The sequence below is a fragment of the Salmo salar genome, unplaced genomic scaffold, assembly GCF_905237065.1.
Source record: "Salmo salar unplaced genomic scaffold, Ssal_v3.1, whole genome shotgun sequence".
NCBI lineage: Eukaryota > Metazoa > Chordata > Actinopteri > Salmoniformes > Salmonidae > Salmo > Salmo salar.
This window is the reverse complement of record NW_025549713.1, coordinates 97,041-112,500: the sequence shown is the minus strand read 5'-3', so window position 1 is coordinate 112,500 and position 15,460 is coordinate 97,041. Positions and strand designations below refer to the sequence as shown.

Here is a 15,460-nt window from a genome sequence, read left to right as displayed (position 1 = left end):
ATCACTATGGTACATGATGTAAACACTGAAACACACAGAGAGAACTATCACTATGGTACATGATGTAAACACTGAAACACACAGAGAGAACGATCACTATGGTACATGATGTAAACAGTGAAACACACAGAGAGAACTATCACTATGGTACATGATGGAAACACTGAAATACACAGAGAGAACTATCACTATGGTACATGATGTAAACACTGAAACACACAGAGAGAACTATCACTATGGTACATGATGTAAACACTGAAACACACAGAGAGAACTATCACTATGGTACATGATGTAAACACTGAAACACACAGAGAGAACTAACACTATGGTACATGATGTAAACACTGAAACACACAGAGAGAACTATCACTATGGTACATGATGTAAACAGTGAAACACACAGAGAGAACTATCACTATGGTACATGATGGAAACACTGAAATACACAGAGAGAACTAACACTATGGTACATGATGTAAACACTGAGCTGTTCCATGTACAGTTCCAGTGAAAAGTTTGGACACACCGACTCATTCAAGGGTTTTTCTTTATTTTCTACATTGTAGAATAATAGTGAAGACATCAAAACTATGAAATAACACATATGGAATCATATAGTAACCACAAAAGTGTTAAACAAATCAAAATATATTTTATATTTGAGATTCTTCACAGTAGCCACCTTTTGCCTTGATGACAGCTTTGGACACTCTTGGCATTCTCTCAACCAGCTTCATGAGGTAGTAACCTGGAACCTTTGACCGGTAGTAAAACTGAAACTGGCTCTCATGAGGACCGCCACAGGAAAGAAAGACAGAGTTTCCTTTGCTGCAGAGGATGAGTTCATTAGTTACCAGCCTCAGAAATTGACAATTAACTGCACCTCAGATTGCATCCCAAATAAATGCTTCACAGAGGTCAAGTAACAGACACATCTCAACATCAACTGTTCAGAGGAGACAGAGTGAATCAGGCCTTCATGGTCGAATTTCTGCAGAGAAACCACTACTAAAGGACACCAATAAGAGGAAGAGGCTTGCTTGGGCCAAAAAACACGAGCAATTAGACCGGTGAAAATCTGTCCTTTGGTCTGATGAGTCCAAATTTGAGATTTTTGTGAGACGCAAATTAGTTGAGCCACCATTTGCCTTGGCATTTTTGTTTTTGAAACCAGGTTTGCTGTTCACTTACGCTATATAAGATGGAAGGGAGTTCCATGTCCTCATGGCTCTCTATAATACCGTACGATTGCCTTGAATTTGCTCTGGATTTAGGGACTGTGAAAAGACCCCTGGTGGCATGTCTGGTGGGGTAAGTGTGTGTGTCAGAGCTGTGTGTTAGTTGACTATGCAAACTTTTTGGGATTTTCAACACATTAATGTTTCTTATAAAAAGAAGAAGTGATGCAGTCAGTCTTTCCTCAACTCTGAGCCAAGAGAGACTGGCAGCATAGTATTTATATCAGCCCTCTGATTACAATGAAGAGAAAGACGTGCTGCTCTGTTCTGGGCCAGCTGTTTACTGTCTATGGAGATTGCATGGCCATGTGCTCGATTTTACACACCTTTCAGCAACGGGCGTGGCTGAAATAGCTAAATCCACTAATTTGAAAGGATGTCCAGATACTTTTGGCCATGTAGTGTACATGAGGACCACACTGTCATGTACGCCATTACCCCCCCTGCTGACCTGGCTGAGACAAGACTACAGTCCCATTACCCCCCCTGCTGACCTGGCTGAGACAAGACTACAGTCCCATTAACCCCCCCTCCTCCCCTGCTGACCTGGCTGAGACAAGACTACAGTCCCATTACCCCCCCCCTCCTCCCCTGCTGACCTGGCTGAGACAAGGCTACAGTCCCATTACCCCCCCCTCCTCCCCTGCTGACCTGGCTGAGACAAGACTACAGTCCCATTACCCCCCCCTCCTCCCCTGCTGACCTGGCTGAGACAAGGCTACAGTCCCATTACCCCCCCCTCCTCCCCTGCTGACCTGGCTGAGACAGACTACAGTCCCATTACCCCCCCTGCTGACCTGGCTGAGACAAGACTACAGTCCCATTACCCCCCTGCTGACCTGGCTGAGACAGACTACAGTCCCATTACCCCCCCCCCTGCTGACCTGGCTGAGACAGACTACAGTCCCATTACCCCCCCCTGCTGACCTGGCTGAGACAAGACTACAGTCCCATTATCCCCCCCTCCCCTGCTGACCTGGCTGAGACAGACTACAGTCCCATTACCCCCCCTGCTGACCTGGCTGAGACAAGACTACAGTCCCATTACCCCCCCCCCTGTTGACCTGGCTGAGACAAGACTACAGTCCCATTACCCCCCCCCGTTGACCTGGCTGAGACAAGACTACAGTCCCATTACCCCCCCTGCTGACCTGGCTGAGACAAGACTACAGTCCCATTATCCCCCCCTGCTGACCTGGCTGAGACAAGACTACAGTCCCATTATCCCCCCCCTGCTGACCTGGCTGAGACATACTACAGTCCCATTACCCCCCCCTGCTGACCTGGCTGAGACAAGACTACAGTCCCATTACCCCCCCCCTGCTGACCTGGCTGAGACAGACTACAGTCCCATTTAGCAGTTGTGCAGGAAGTCCTTACTGATTTAGGGCAAAACTAAATACATGTTGTTTTCAAGTTCTCGTAAGATTGTCTAGAATGGATTAGATCTGCACTCATCAGATGCTTCTGTAATTACACATCTCTGCATACCAATACCTTGATATTAAACCATACAGATATTAAACTATATAGATATTAAACCATATAGATATTAAACCATACAGATATTAAACCATATAGATATTAAACTATACAGATATTAAACTATATAGATATTAAACCATATAGATATTAAACTATACAGATATTAAACCATACAGATATTAAACCATATAGATATTAAACCATATAGATATTAAACTATACAGATATTAAACTATATAGATATTAAACCATACAGATATTAAACCCAGATATTAAACCATATAGATATTAAACTATATAGATATTAAACCATATAGATATTAAACCATACAGATGTTAAACCATACAGATATGAAACTATATAGACATTAAACTATATAGATATTAAACTATACAGATATTAAACCTTCCCAGATATTCCTTCCCTGTGGCTCAGTTGGTAGAGCATGCTGTTTGTAACGCCAGCATGGTGTGTGCAATGCCAGGGTTGTGGGTTCGATTCCCACGGGTGGCCAGTACAAAAAAATGCATGAAATGAAATGTATGCATTCACTACTGTAAGTCGCTCTGGATAAGAGCGTCTGCTAAATGACTAAAATGTAAATGTTAAACCATATAGATATTAAACTATATAGATATTAAACTATATAGATATTAAACTATACAGATATTAAACTATACAGATATTAAACTATAAATATATTAAACTATATAGATATTAAACCATACAGATATTAAACTATATAGATATTAAACTGTATAGATATTAAACTGTATAGATATTAAACTATATAGATATTAAACCATATAGATATTAAACTGTACAGATATTAAATTATATAGATATTCAACTATATAGATATTAAACTATACAGATATTACATGATGTAGATATTAAACTACATAGATTTTTAAAACTATATAGATATTAAACTATATAGATATTAAAGCATACAGATATTTAACCATATAGATATTAAACAATATAGATATTAAACTGTTTTAATATTTAACTATACAGATATTAAACCATATAGATATTAAACCATATAGATATTAAACTATATAGATATTAAACCATATAGATATTAAACCATATAGATATTAAACTATATAGATATTAAAGCATACAGATATTTAACCATATAGATATTAAACAATATAGATATTAAACTGTTTTAATATTTAACTATACAGATATTAAACCATATAGATATTTAACCATATAGATATTAAACTATACATATATTAAACATTATAGATATTAAACAACAATATAGATATTAAACTTTTCAGATTTTAAACCATATAGATAATAAACCATACAGATTTTAAACATTTTAAATATTGAACGATATATATATAGAGATATTAATTTATACAGATTTTAAACAATATAGATATTAAAATTATATCTAGTCATTGAACTGTATAGATATTAAATTATATAGATATTAAACCATACAGATATTAAACCATATAGATTTTAAACTATACAGATATTAAACTATACAGATATTAAACCATACAGATATTAAACCACATAGATATATTAAACTATATAGATATTAAAACTATATAGATATTAAAACTATATAGATATTAAAGCATACAGATATTTAACCATATAGATATTAAACAATATAGATATTAAAAACTGTTTTAATATTTAACTATACAGATATTAAACTATACAGATATTAAATCACATAGATATTTAACCATATAGATATTAAACTATACATATATTAAACATTATAGATATTAAACAACAATATAGATATTAAACTTTTCAGATTTTAAACCATATAGATAATAAACCATACAGATATTAAACATTTTAAATATTGAACGATATATATATAGAGATATTAATTTATACAGATTTTAAACAATATAGATATTAAAATTATATCTAGTCATTGAACTGTATAGATATTAAATTATACAGATATTAAACCATATAGAATATAAACATACATATATTAAACTATATAGATATTAAACCATATAGATATTAAACCATATAGATATTAAACTATACTGATATTAAACTATACAGATATTAAACTATACAGATATTAAACTAATGTAGATATTAAACCACATAGATATTAAAATTATATCTAGACATTGAACCATATAGATATTAAACCATACAGATATTAAACGATATAGACATTAAACTATACAGATATTAAACCCAGATATTAAACCTTACAGATATTAAACCATATAGATATTAAACCATATAGATATTAAACCATATAGATATTAAACTCTATAGATATTAAAACATATATCTAGACATTAAACCATTTAGATAATATTAAACTCACAGAGTAGAAGACAGGTGCATTCCATCTCAACGTGTCGATCACTAACTGTATCTAAACTCTAGTGACTTGTAGCCTGTCCATCCCCCCACCCACCTCTCCTCTCTACCCATCTATACTTCCTCTTGAGAAGGACTGAGAGGTGTGAAAGATGTGTGTGACAGAATGAGGGGCCCTAGAGAGAAGAGAGACACAGAAAGAGAGAGAGAGAGAGAGAGAGAGAGAGAGAGAGAGAGAGAGAGAGACACAGATAGAGAGAGAAGAGAGACACAGAGAGAGATAGAGAGACAGAGAGAAATAAATAAATAGAGAGAGATATATATAGAAGAGAGGGACAGAGAGAAGAGAGACAGAGAGCGATAGAGAGAGAGAGAGAGACAGACAGACAGACAGACAGACAGACAGACAGACAGACAGACAGACAGACACTACCCTCCACAACATAACCTACATAGAAGAGAGAGAGAGAGAGAGAGAGAGAGAGAGAGAGAGAGAGAGAGAGAGAGAGAGGGAGGGGAGAGAGAGAGTGAGGGGCATAGATACAGAGAGGGGAGACATACAGAGAGAGATAGATACATACAGAGAGAGAGTGGAGAAAGAGAGAGAGAGACAGAGAGAACGAGCACGAGGGAGAGAGAGAGATAGAAACACGTGAGCTCCCACATTTTCAGCATGTTTTTACAAAAAGAGATAGATGAACTTGGATTTTTCCAAAAAGGAGATATACAGGATACTACCCTCCCCAACATAACCTTCAATCAAAATCAAAACTCCAAACCTACCACCTGATTTTGGACAAAACTACCCAGAAGGATTCCTACTACCAAAGATTATTATTTCCAAGATTTACAGCAAATGGTCTGGCAAACAAACAACAGAAACCTGAAACACCATCCAACCAGGAACTGAGTGAGTCATGTTCAGTCTGTAGTCCAACCTGGAACTGAGTGAGTCATGTTCAGTCTGTAGTCCAACCTGGAACTGAGTGAGTCATGTTCAGTCTGTAGTCCAACCTGGAACTGAGTGAGTCATGTTCAGTCTGTAGTCCAACCTGGAACTGAGTGAGTCATGTTCAGTCTGTAGTCCAACCTGGAACTGAGTGAGTCATGTTCAGTCTGTAGTCCAACCTGGAACTGAGTGAGTCATGTTCAGTCTGTAGTCCAACCTGGAACTGAGTGAGTCATGTTCAGTCTGTAGTCCAACCTGGAACTGAGTGAGTCATGTTCAGTCTGTAGTCCAACCTGGAACTGAGTGAGTCATGTTCAGTCTGTAGTCCAACCTGGAACTGAGTGAGTCATGTTCAGTCTGTAGTCCAACCTGGAACTGAGTGAGTCATGTTCAGTCTGTAGTCCAACCTGGAACTGAGTGAGTCATGTTCAGTCTGTAGTCCAACCTGGAACTAAGTGAGTCATGTTTAGTCTGAAGCTACTATTAACCTCTCTAGGGTTGGGGGCAGTATTTGCACGGCCGGATAAAAACGTACCCGATTTAATCTGGTTATTACTACTGCCCAGAACTAGAGGACTAGAATATGCATATAAGCCAGAAAGAAATAATCAGACACCCATTTTACAAGCATGTGACTTTCAGAATTAGCATACCCACCGCAAACTTCCGGTGAATTTACTAAATTACTCACGATAAACGTTCACAAAAAACATAACAATTATTTTAAGAATTATAGAATGTTGGTTTGGTCCAAAATAATCCATAGTTATGTTCAAATATCCTCTGTTTTGTTCGTGCGTTCAAGACACTATCGGAAGGGTATAGAAGGGTGACGCGCCCGACGCGTTTTGTGACAAAAAAATTCTAAATATTCCATTACCGTACTTCGAAGCATGTCAAACGCTGTTTAAAATCAATTTTTTTCTCGTAAAAAAGCGATAATATTCCGACCGGGAAACCCTGTTTTCGTTCAAAGACTAAAAATCTAAAATGGACTCTTCACGTGCACGCGCGCCCCCCGTGTCATTGTTCTCAGATCGACCACTTACCAAATGCGCTACTGTTTTTCAGCCATGGCCTGCAAAGTCATCATTCAACGTTCTGCCGCCTTCTGAGAGCCTATGGGAGCCGTAGGAAGTGTCACGTTACAGCAGAGATCCTCAGTTTTCAATAAAGAGGCTAAAGAAGGCCAAGAAATGGTCTGAGAGGGCACTTCCTGTATGGAATCTTCTCAGGTTTTGGCCTGACATATGAGTTCTGTTATACTCACAGACACCATTCAAACAGTTTTAGAAACTTTAGGGTGTTTTCTATCCAAAGCTACTATATGCATATTCTAGTTTCTGGACAGTAGTAATAACCAGATTAAATCGGGTACGTTTTTTATCCGGCCGTGCAAATACTGCCCCCTATCCCCAACAGGTTAACGAGAGTCTTGTCTTTAAAATGGTGTAAAATAGTCATATGTTTGAGAAATTGAAATAATAGCATTTCTAAGGTATTTGAATATCGCGCCACGGGATTCCACTGGCTGTTGAGTAGGTGGGACGATTTCGTCCCACATACCCTAGAGAGGTTAAGAAATGTAGCTTAATTAATTTGATTAATATTATGGTGTTTCTATTCCAAGAAAAATGAAAACCGAAACCCTCAGCGTTTCCGTTAAGAAAATTTGATGCTGTACAACGCGACTGGTTGGGAGTAGGCTACAGTACTAAGAGCAAAATAATAATTCAGCATTTTGAAAGAGTATTTTTATCATTATTTTATTAACGAAAGCATAAAGATGTTGATGAAGAAATACTGCACAGTATGCTTTATCCGACATTTTTAGGTTGCATGAGGTTTTGAGATAGAAATGTAACACTTTAGAGTACTTAAGCATTGAATACTTTGCAAATTTGGGGATTTTCACAATTACAACAGTTGGGCTATGAAGAGTCTATTGTCCTGCTAATAGGAAACATTGTTTGATGGACTACACCTGCTACAGTACTACACCTGCTACAGTACTACACCTGCTACAGTACTACACCTGCTACAGTACCACAGTACTACACCTGCTACAGTACTACACCTGCTACAGTACCACAGTACTACACCTGCTACAGTACTACAGTACTACACCTGCTACAGTACTACAGCACTACACCAGCTACAGTACTACAGCACTACACCTGCTACAGTACTACAGTACTACAGTTCTACACCTACTACAGTACTATTCCTGCTACGGTACTACAGCACTACACCTGCTACAGTACTACACATACTACAGTACTACACCTGCTACAGTACTACAGTCCTACACATGCTACAGTACTACAGCACTACACCTGCTACAGTACTACACATACTACAGTACTACACCTGCTACAGTACTACAGTACTACACCTGCTACAGTACTACAGTACTACAGTACTACACCTGCTACAGTACTACAATACTACACCTGCTACAGTACTACAGTACTACACCTGCTACAGTACTACAGCACTACACCTGCTACAGTACCACAGTACTACAGTACTACACCTGCTACAGTACTACAGTACTACACCTGCTACAGTACTACAGTACTACACCTGCTACAGTACTACAGTACTACACTTGCTACAGTACTACAGTACTACACCTGCTACAGTACTACACCTGCTACAGTACTACAGTACTACACCTGCTACAGTATTACAGTACTACAGTACTACACCTGCTGCAGTACTACAGTACACTTGTGAAAAACTTTTCAAAATGACTCCAGTTGTCCATCATTACTGTAAATAAAAACACAGCATCTTGTTTACATCTTGTTTACATTCTTTATTGAAACCACAATGTCACAAATCATTTGCATCTACCTTTACAATTACTTTTAGAGTTTGGGATTTACAAATGTATGCTTTTCATGTCATTTTTCGTTAGGGCAAATCGGGTCTGTGATATAATTATGTCTTTTATATAACTATCATCCAAATGTTTAAAGTGAGCGTGGGTGACGGAGAGAAACAAAATGGTGCTCCTTGGGATTCAAAAGCATAATCAGTGCTCTAACTTCATTTGAGGTAATAATTTAGCTGTTGGAACACCAACTAATAGAATTCTGCTTAAGAGGTTGGAGACTGATAACTTCTAAGAGCTGAGGAATCTAGAATCCTTTTCTTCAGAAGGGGTTTCACCATATCAGTTTTTAGTGCAGTGGGGAAAGTTCCCATGAACAGGGAGTGATTAACAATAGCTTGCACTTCTTCAGATATGCCATTAAAAACTGTTTTAAAGAAGGTGGTGGGGATAGGATGGAGAAGGCAGGTGGAAGGTCAAGTTGTGATGTCACTTTCCTGACCATGTCTGTGTCAACCAGGGAAAATAAATCCATAGTGCCTTTGTGTGGTAGGCTAGTACACATATCATCAGACTTCTCATCAGGTCTTGACTGATACCCAGTCTAATGTTGGATATCTTATCTCTGAAATATGCTGTAAACTCATCACATTTACATGTAGAGGAAAGTCCACACAGGTTTGCGGAGGTAGGATTTATCAGGCCATCAATGGTGGACAGAGCACTCTCTAATTATTCTGATTATTGGTGATCAAGTTAGTAAAATGAGCCCATCTGGCATTTCTAATGGCCTTGTTATATATGATGCTCTCTCATTTCTAATGGCCTTGTTATATATGATGCTCTCTCATTTCTAATGGCCTTGTAATATATGATGCTCTCTCATTTCTAATGGCCTTGTTATATATGATGCTCTCTCATTTCTAATGGCCTTGTTATATATGATGCTCTCTCATTTCTAATGGCCTTGTTATATATGATGCTCTCTCATTTCTAATGGCCTTGTTATATATGATGCTCTCTCATTTCTAATGGCCTTGTAATATATGACGCTCTCTCATTTCTAATGGCCTTGTTATATATGATGCTCTCTCATTTCTAATGGCCTTGTTATATATGATGCTCTCTCATTTCTAATGGCCTTGTTATATATGATGCTCTCTCATTTCTAATGGCCTTGTTATATATGATGCTCTCTCATTTCTAATGGCCTTGTTATATATGATGCTCTCTCATTTCTAATGGCCTTGTTATATATGATGCTCTCTCATTTCTAATGGCCTTGTTATATATGATGCTCTCTCATTTCTAATGGCCTTGTTATATATGATTCTCTCTCAGAATATCATAATGGACCTGCAACTTTGACTTCATCCAATTCCACTCCGTCTTTCTGCAATTTCTCTTTAATTTATTAGTTTCCTCAGTCATCCAAGGGCCTCTCCGTTTGGATGTGTCCTTTTTCAACGTTACTGGATCTATGGCATCAATGGTTGCCCTTAATTTGCTATTAAAGTTATCAACTAAATCACCACAAGAGGAAGGCAGAACAGGTGGTGGAATATAGGTGGTGTTCATTAACTCAATAAAATCTGTAGCATCTTTAGAGGTCAGATAGTGTTTCTTAATAATGTGTTCAGTATTACCCTGTTCTATGGGCAACAAGGTAGTAAACATCCCCAGTGGTGATCAGATAAAGCAACAACAATAGAGGATATGTCAATAGAAAGCCCCTTGGTAATAACCAGGTCCAGAGTATGGCTGTGGTTATGGGTGGGCCCAGTAGAAAGCCCCTTGGTAATAACCAGGTCCAGAGTATGGCTGTGGTTATGGGTGGGCCCAGTAGAAAGCCCCTTGGTAATAACCAGGTCCAGAGTATGGCTGTGGTTATGGGTGGGCCCAGTAGAAAGCCCCTTGGTAATAACCAGGTCCAGAGTATGGCTGTGGTTATGGGTGGGCCCAGTAGAAAGCCCCTTGGTAATAACCAGGTCCAGAGTATGGCTGTGGTTATGGGTGGGCCCAGTAGAAAGCCCCTTGGTAATAACCAGTCCAGAGTATGGCTGTGGTTATGGGTGGGCCCAGTAGAAAGCCCCTTGGTAATAACCAGGTCCAGAGTATGGCTGTGGTTATGGGTGGGCCCAGTAGAAAGACCCTTGGTAATAACCAGGTCCAGAGTATGGCTGTGGTTATGGGTGGGCCCAGTAGAAAGCCCCTTGGTAATAACCAGGGCCAGAGTATGGCTGTGGTTATGGGTGGGCCCAGTAGAAAGCCCCTTGGTAATAACCAGGTCCAGAGTATGGCTGTGGTTATGGGTGGGCCCAGTAGAAAGCCCCTTGGTAATAACCAGGTCCAGAGTATGGCTGTGGTTATGGGTGGGCCCAGTAGAAAGCCCCTTGGTAATAACCAGGTCTAGAGTATGGCTGTGGTTATGGGTGGGCCCAGTAGAAAGCCCCTTGGTAATAACCAGTCCAGAGTATGGCTGTGGTTATGGGTGGGCCCAGTAGAAAGCCCCTTGGTAATAACCAGTCCAGAGTATGGCTGTGGTTATGGGTGGGCCCAGTAGAAAGCCCCTTGGTAATAACCAGTCCAGAGTATGGCTGTGGTTATGGGTGGGCCCAGTAGAAATCAGGTCTATAGTGGACCCAGTAGAAAGCCCCTTGGTAATAACCAGTCCAGAGTATGGCTGTGGTTATGGGTGGGCCAGTAGAAAGCCCCTTGGTTATGGGTGGGCCAGTAGAAAGCCCCTTGGCAATAACCAGGTCCAGAGTATGGCTGTGGTTATGGGTGGGCCCAGTAGAAAGCCCCTCTGGTAATAACCAGGTCCATAGTATGGCTGTGGTTGTGGTTGGGCCCAGTAGAAAGCCCCTTGGTAAAAACCAGGTCCAAAGTATGGCTGTGGTTATGGGTGGGCCCAGTTGAAAGCCCCTTGGTAATAACCAGGCCCAGAGTATTGGTTTGGTTATGGGTGGGTACAGTAGAAAGCCCCTTGGCAATAACCAGGTCCAGAGTATGGCTGTGGTTCTGGGTGGGCCCAGTATAAAGCCCCTTGGTAATAATCAGGTCTATAGTTTGGCTGTGGTTACATGGGGACCCAGTAGAAAGCCCCTTGGTAATAACCAGGTCTCTAGTGCCGCTGTGGTTATGGGTGGGTACAGTAGAACGCCCCTTGGTAATAACCAGGTCCAGAGTATGGCTGTGGTTATGGGTGGGCCCAGTAGAAAGTAGGTGCTCTGGTCTGGTGGCTGACATTTAAACAGTATAACATGATGCTCTGGTCTGGTGGCTGACATTTAAACAGTATAACATGATGCTCTGGTCTGGTGGCTGACATTTAAACAGTATAACATGATGCTCTGGTCTGGTGGCTGACATATAAACAGTATAACATGATGCTCTGGTCTGGTGGCTGACATTTAAACAGTATAACATGATGCTCTGTTCTGGTGGCTGACATTTAAACAGTATAACATGATGCTCTGGTCTGGTGGCTGACATTTAAACAGTATACCATGATGCTCTGGTCTGGTGGCTGACATTTAAACAGTATAACATGATGCTCTGGTCTGGTGGCTGACATTTAAACAGTATAACATGATGCTCTGGTCTGGTGGCTGACATTTAAACAGTATAACATGATGCTCTGGTCTGGTGGCTGACATTTAAACAGTATAACATGATGCTCTGGTCTGGTGGCTGACATTTAAACAGTATAACATGATGCTCTGGTCTGGTGGCTGACATTTAAACAGTATAACATGGTGCTCTGGTCTGGTGGCTGACATTTAAACAGTACAACATGATGCTCTGGTCTGGTGGCTGACATGTAAACAGTATAACATGATGCTTACAGCTGAGAGCATTATAGTAGTAGCTTTATGTGAACAACATCACCCATAGTTAAACACCAATGTCCCTTTGTCACACACAGATGTGACCCGTTTCAGGAAGCTAGGCGTACAACTGAAAGCATTAGTAAAAATAGAGGCTGCCACACGGATATACATAGATACTTATCAGAGCAGTAGATCTGTGTCTGTTTGAGGTTATAGCTGTGTATATATATAGACTTATCAGAGCAGTAGATCTGTGTCTGTTTGAGGTCATAGCTGTGTATATATATAGACTTATCAGAGCAGGAGATCTGTGTCTGTTTGAGGTTATAGCTGTGTATATATATAGACTTATCAGAGCAGTAGATCTGTGTCTGTTTGAGGTCATAGCTGTGTATATATATAGACTCATCAGAGCAGTAGATCTGTGTCTGTTTGAGGTTATAGCTGTGTATATATATAGACTTATCAGAGCAGTAGATCTGTGTCTGTTTGAGGTCATAGCTGTGTATATATATAGACTTATCAGAGCAGTAGATCTGTGTCTGTTTGAGGTTATAGCTGTATATGAACAACATTACCCATTGTTAAACACCTCTGTCCCTCTGTCACACATTTACATGTATTTTTATATGTTTTTGTCATTTAGCGACTTACAGTGGTGAGTCATTTAGCAGACGCTCTTGTCCACAGCGACTTACAGAAGTGAGCGGATACATTTCTGTACTTTTCCACACACACACACACACACACACACACACACACACACACACACACACACACACACACACACACACACACACACACACACACACACACACACACACACACACACACACACACACACACACACACACACACACACACACATGTACCTCCCTCTTCTTTCCTTCTGTCCCTTACATACACTTGCGGGGGCACCGGTTAGTTGAGGTAATGCAAGCCTCCCCCTTTTTCCTAGTCTGGCTAGTACCAAAACCACCATAAAAAAGCCAGACTACGGTTTGCAACTGCACATGGGGACAAAGATCATACTTTTTGGAGAAATGTTTTCTGGTCTGATGTAACAAAAATAGAACTGTTTGGCCATAATGACCATCGTTATGTTTGGAGGAAAAAGGGGGAGGCTTGCAAGTCGAAGAACACCATCCCAACCATGAAGCAGGGGGGCGGCAGCATCATGTTGTGGGGGTGCTTTGCTGCAGGAGGGACTGGTGCACTTCACAAAATAGATGACGTCATGAGGATTGAAAATTATGTTGATATATTGAAGCAACATCTCAAGACATCAGTCAGGAAGTTAAAGCTTGGTCGCAAATGAGTCTTCCAAATGGACAATGACCCCAAGCATACTTCCAAAGTTATGGCAAAATGGCTTAAGGACAACAAAGTCAAGGCATCGGAGTGGCCATCACAAAGCCCTGACATCAATCCAATAGAAAATTGCTGTATGTTGGGGTGTATCAATGTATCTAACTACACATTAAACACTGAGACCTGTTGGGGTGTATAACTGTTCCTGTGGTGTTGGAGGTCTTCACTGTAGTAGACTGGATCAGCTCCTCTGTCCCTCACTCATCTCTCTCTCCTCTCTCTTTACCTAGTGACCCTGTTCATCAGAACGTCATGGTGGGTGGAAAAAGATGCTCTGTTCAGCAGCGGTGAACAACCACAACCCTGTCGGGCCATCTCTTTACTTCCCCTTTCTCTAATCTTCTCTCTCCGTCCTTCCTTTTTCACACCAACACACTTATCTTTAGACGCTGCGGCCTTGACCTCCATCAACAGTATCAGCAACAGAGAGGTGTGAAGTTTCCACAACAGAGTTAGAGTCAGTTTATCATGTACTTCTCTTTAGACGCTGCAGCCTTGACCTCCATCAACAGAGTTAGAGTTAGTTTATCATGAGAACATACAGACACCACTGACTGGAACCAGCTGACAGTATCAGTTGTAAAGGCTTCATTACTACTAACAGAAGGAAAGTTGTAGTGTTATGTCCATGATGAATGATGTAAAGGCTTCATTACTACTAACAGAAGGAAAGTTGTAGTGTTATGTCCATGATGAATGATGTAAAGGCTTCATTACTACTAACAGAAGGAAAGTTGTAGTATTATGTCCATGATGAATGTCGTAAAGGCTTCAATGTGTTTTATATTCTAATTGTTTATGTAAAATTGGAAATTGTATTTTTCTATAATTTCATTTTGTGTGTTCAGCTTAAGCAACACAAGTGTATGGTTAGCAACTTGCCAAATAAAGTTCCATGTGTTGTATCCTGATTTGTCCACTAGATGGCAGTGCTCCATGTGTTGTAACGGTGTAATACTGAACTGTAATACTGTTATACATCTATTACATTCCTTGGCTGCAGACATGGATGATCCTTTAACCTGTTATGGCTAGGGGGCAGTATTTTCACGGCCGGATAAAAAACGTACCCGATTTAATCTGATTATTACTCCTGCCCAGAAACTAGAATATGCATATAATTATTAGCTTTGGATAGAAAACACTCCAAAGTTTCTAAAACTGTTTGAATGGTGTCTGTGAGTATAACAGAACTCATTTGGCAGGCCAAAACCTGAGAAGATTCCATGCAGGAAGTGCCCTGTCTGACAATTTCTTGGCCTTCTTGATTATCTCTATCCATTACAGGGGATCTCTACTGTTAAGCGACACTTCCTATGGCTCCCATGGGCTCTCAGAAGGCGGCAAAAAGCTGAATCGTGGCTTTGCAGGCTCTGGCTGAAAAAAAGTAGAGCGTTTGGATAGTGG

General features: G+C 40.0%; 1 long non-coding RNA gene across 1 annotated transcript in view; it reads right to left on the bottom strand.

The window, feature by feature from the left end:
* Positions 1 to 5,227, bottom strand: part of LOC123738719 (uncharacterized) — a 16,342-nt gene extending 11,115 nt beyond the window's left edge. Inside the window, exon 1 of the long non-coding RNA XR_006767517.1 lies at positions 5,066 to 5,227. This is a non-coding gene — a long non-coding RNA (uncharacterized lncRNA). The remainder of the gene's footprint in view (positions 1 to 5,065) is intronic.
* Between the last annotated feature and the right edge of the window lie 10,233 nt (positions 5,228 to 15,460).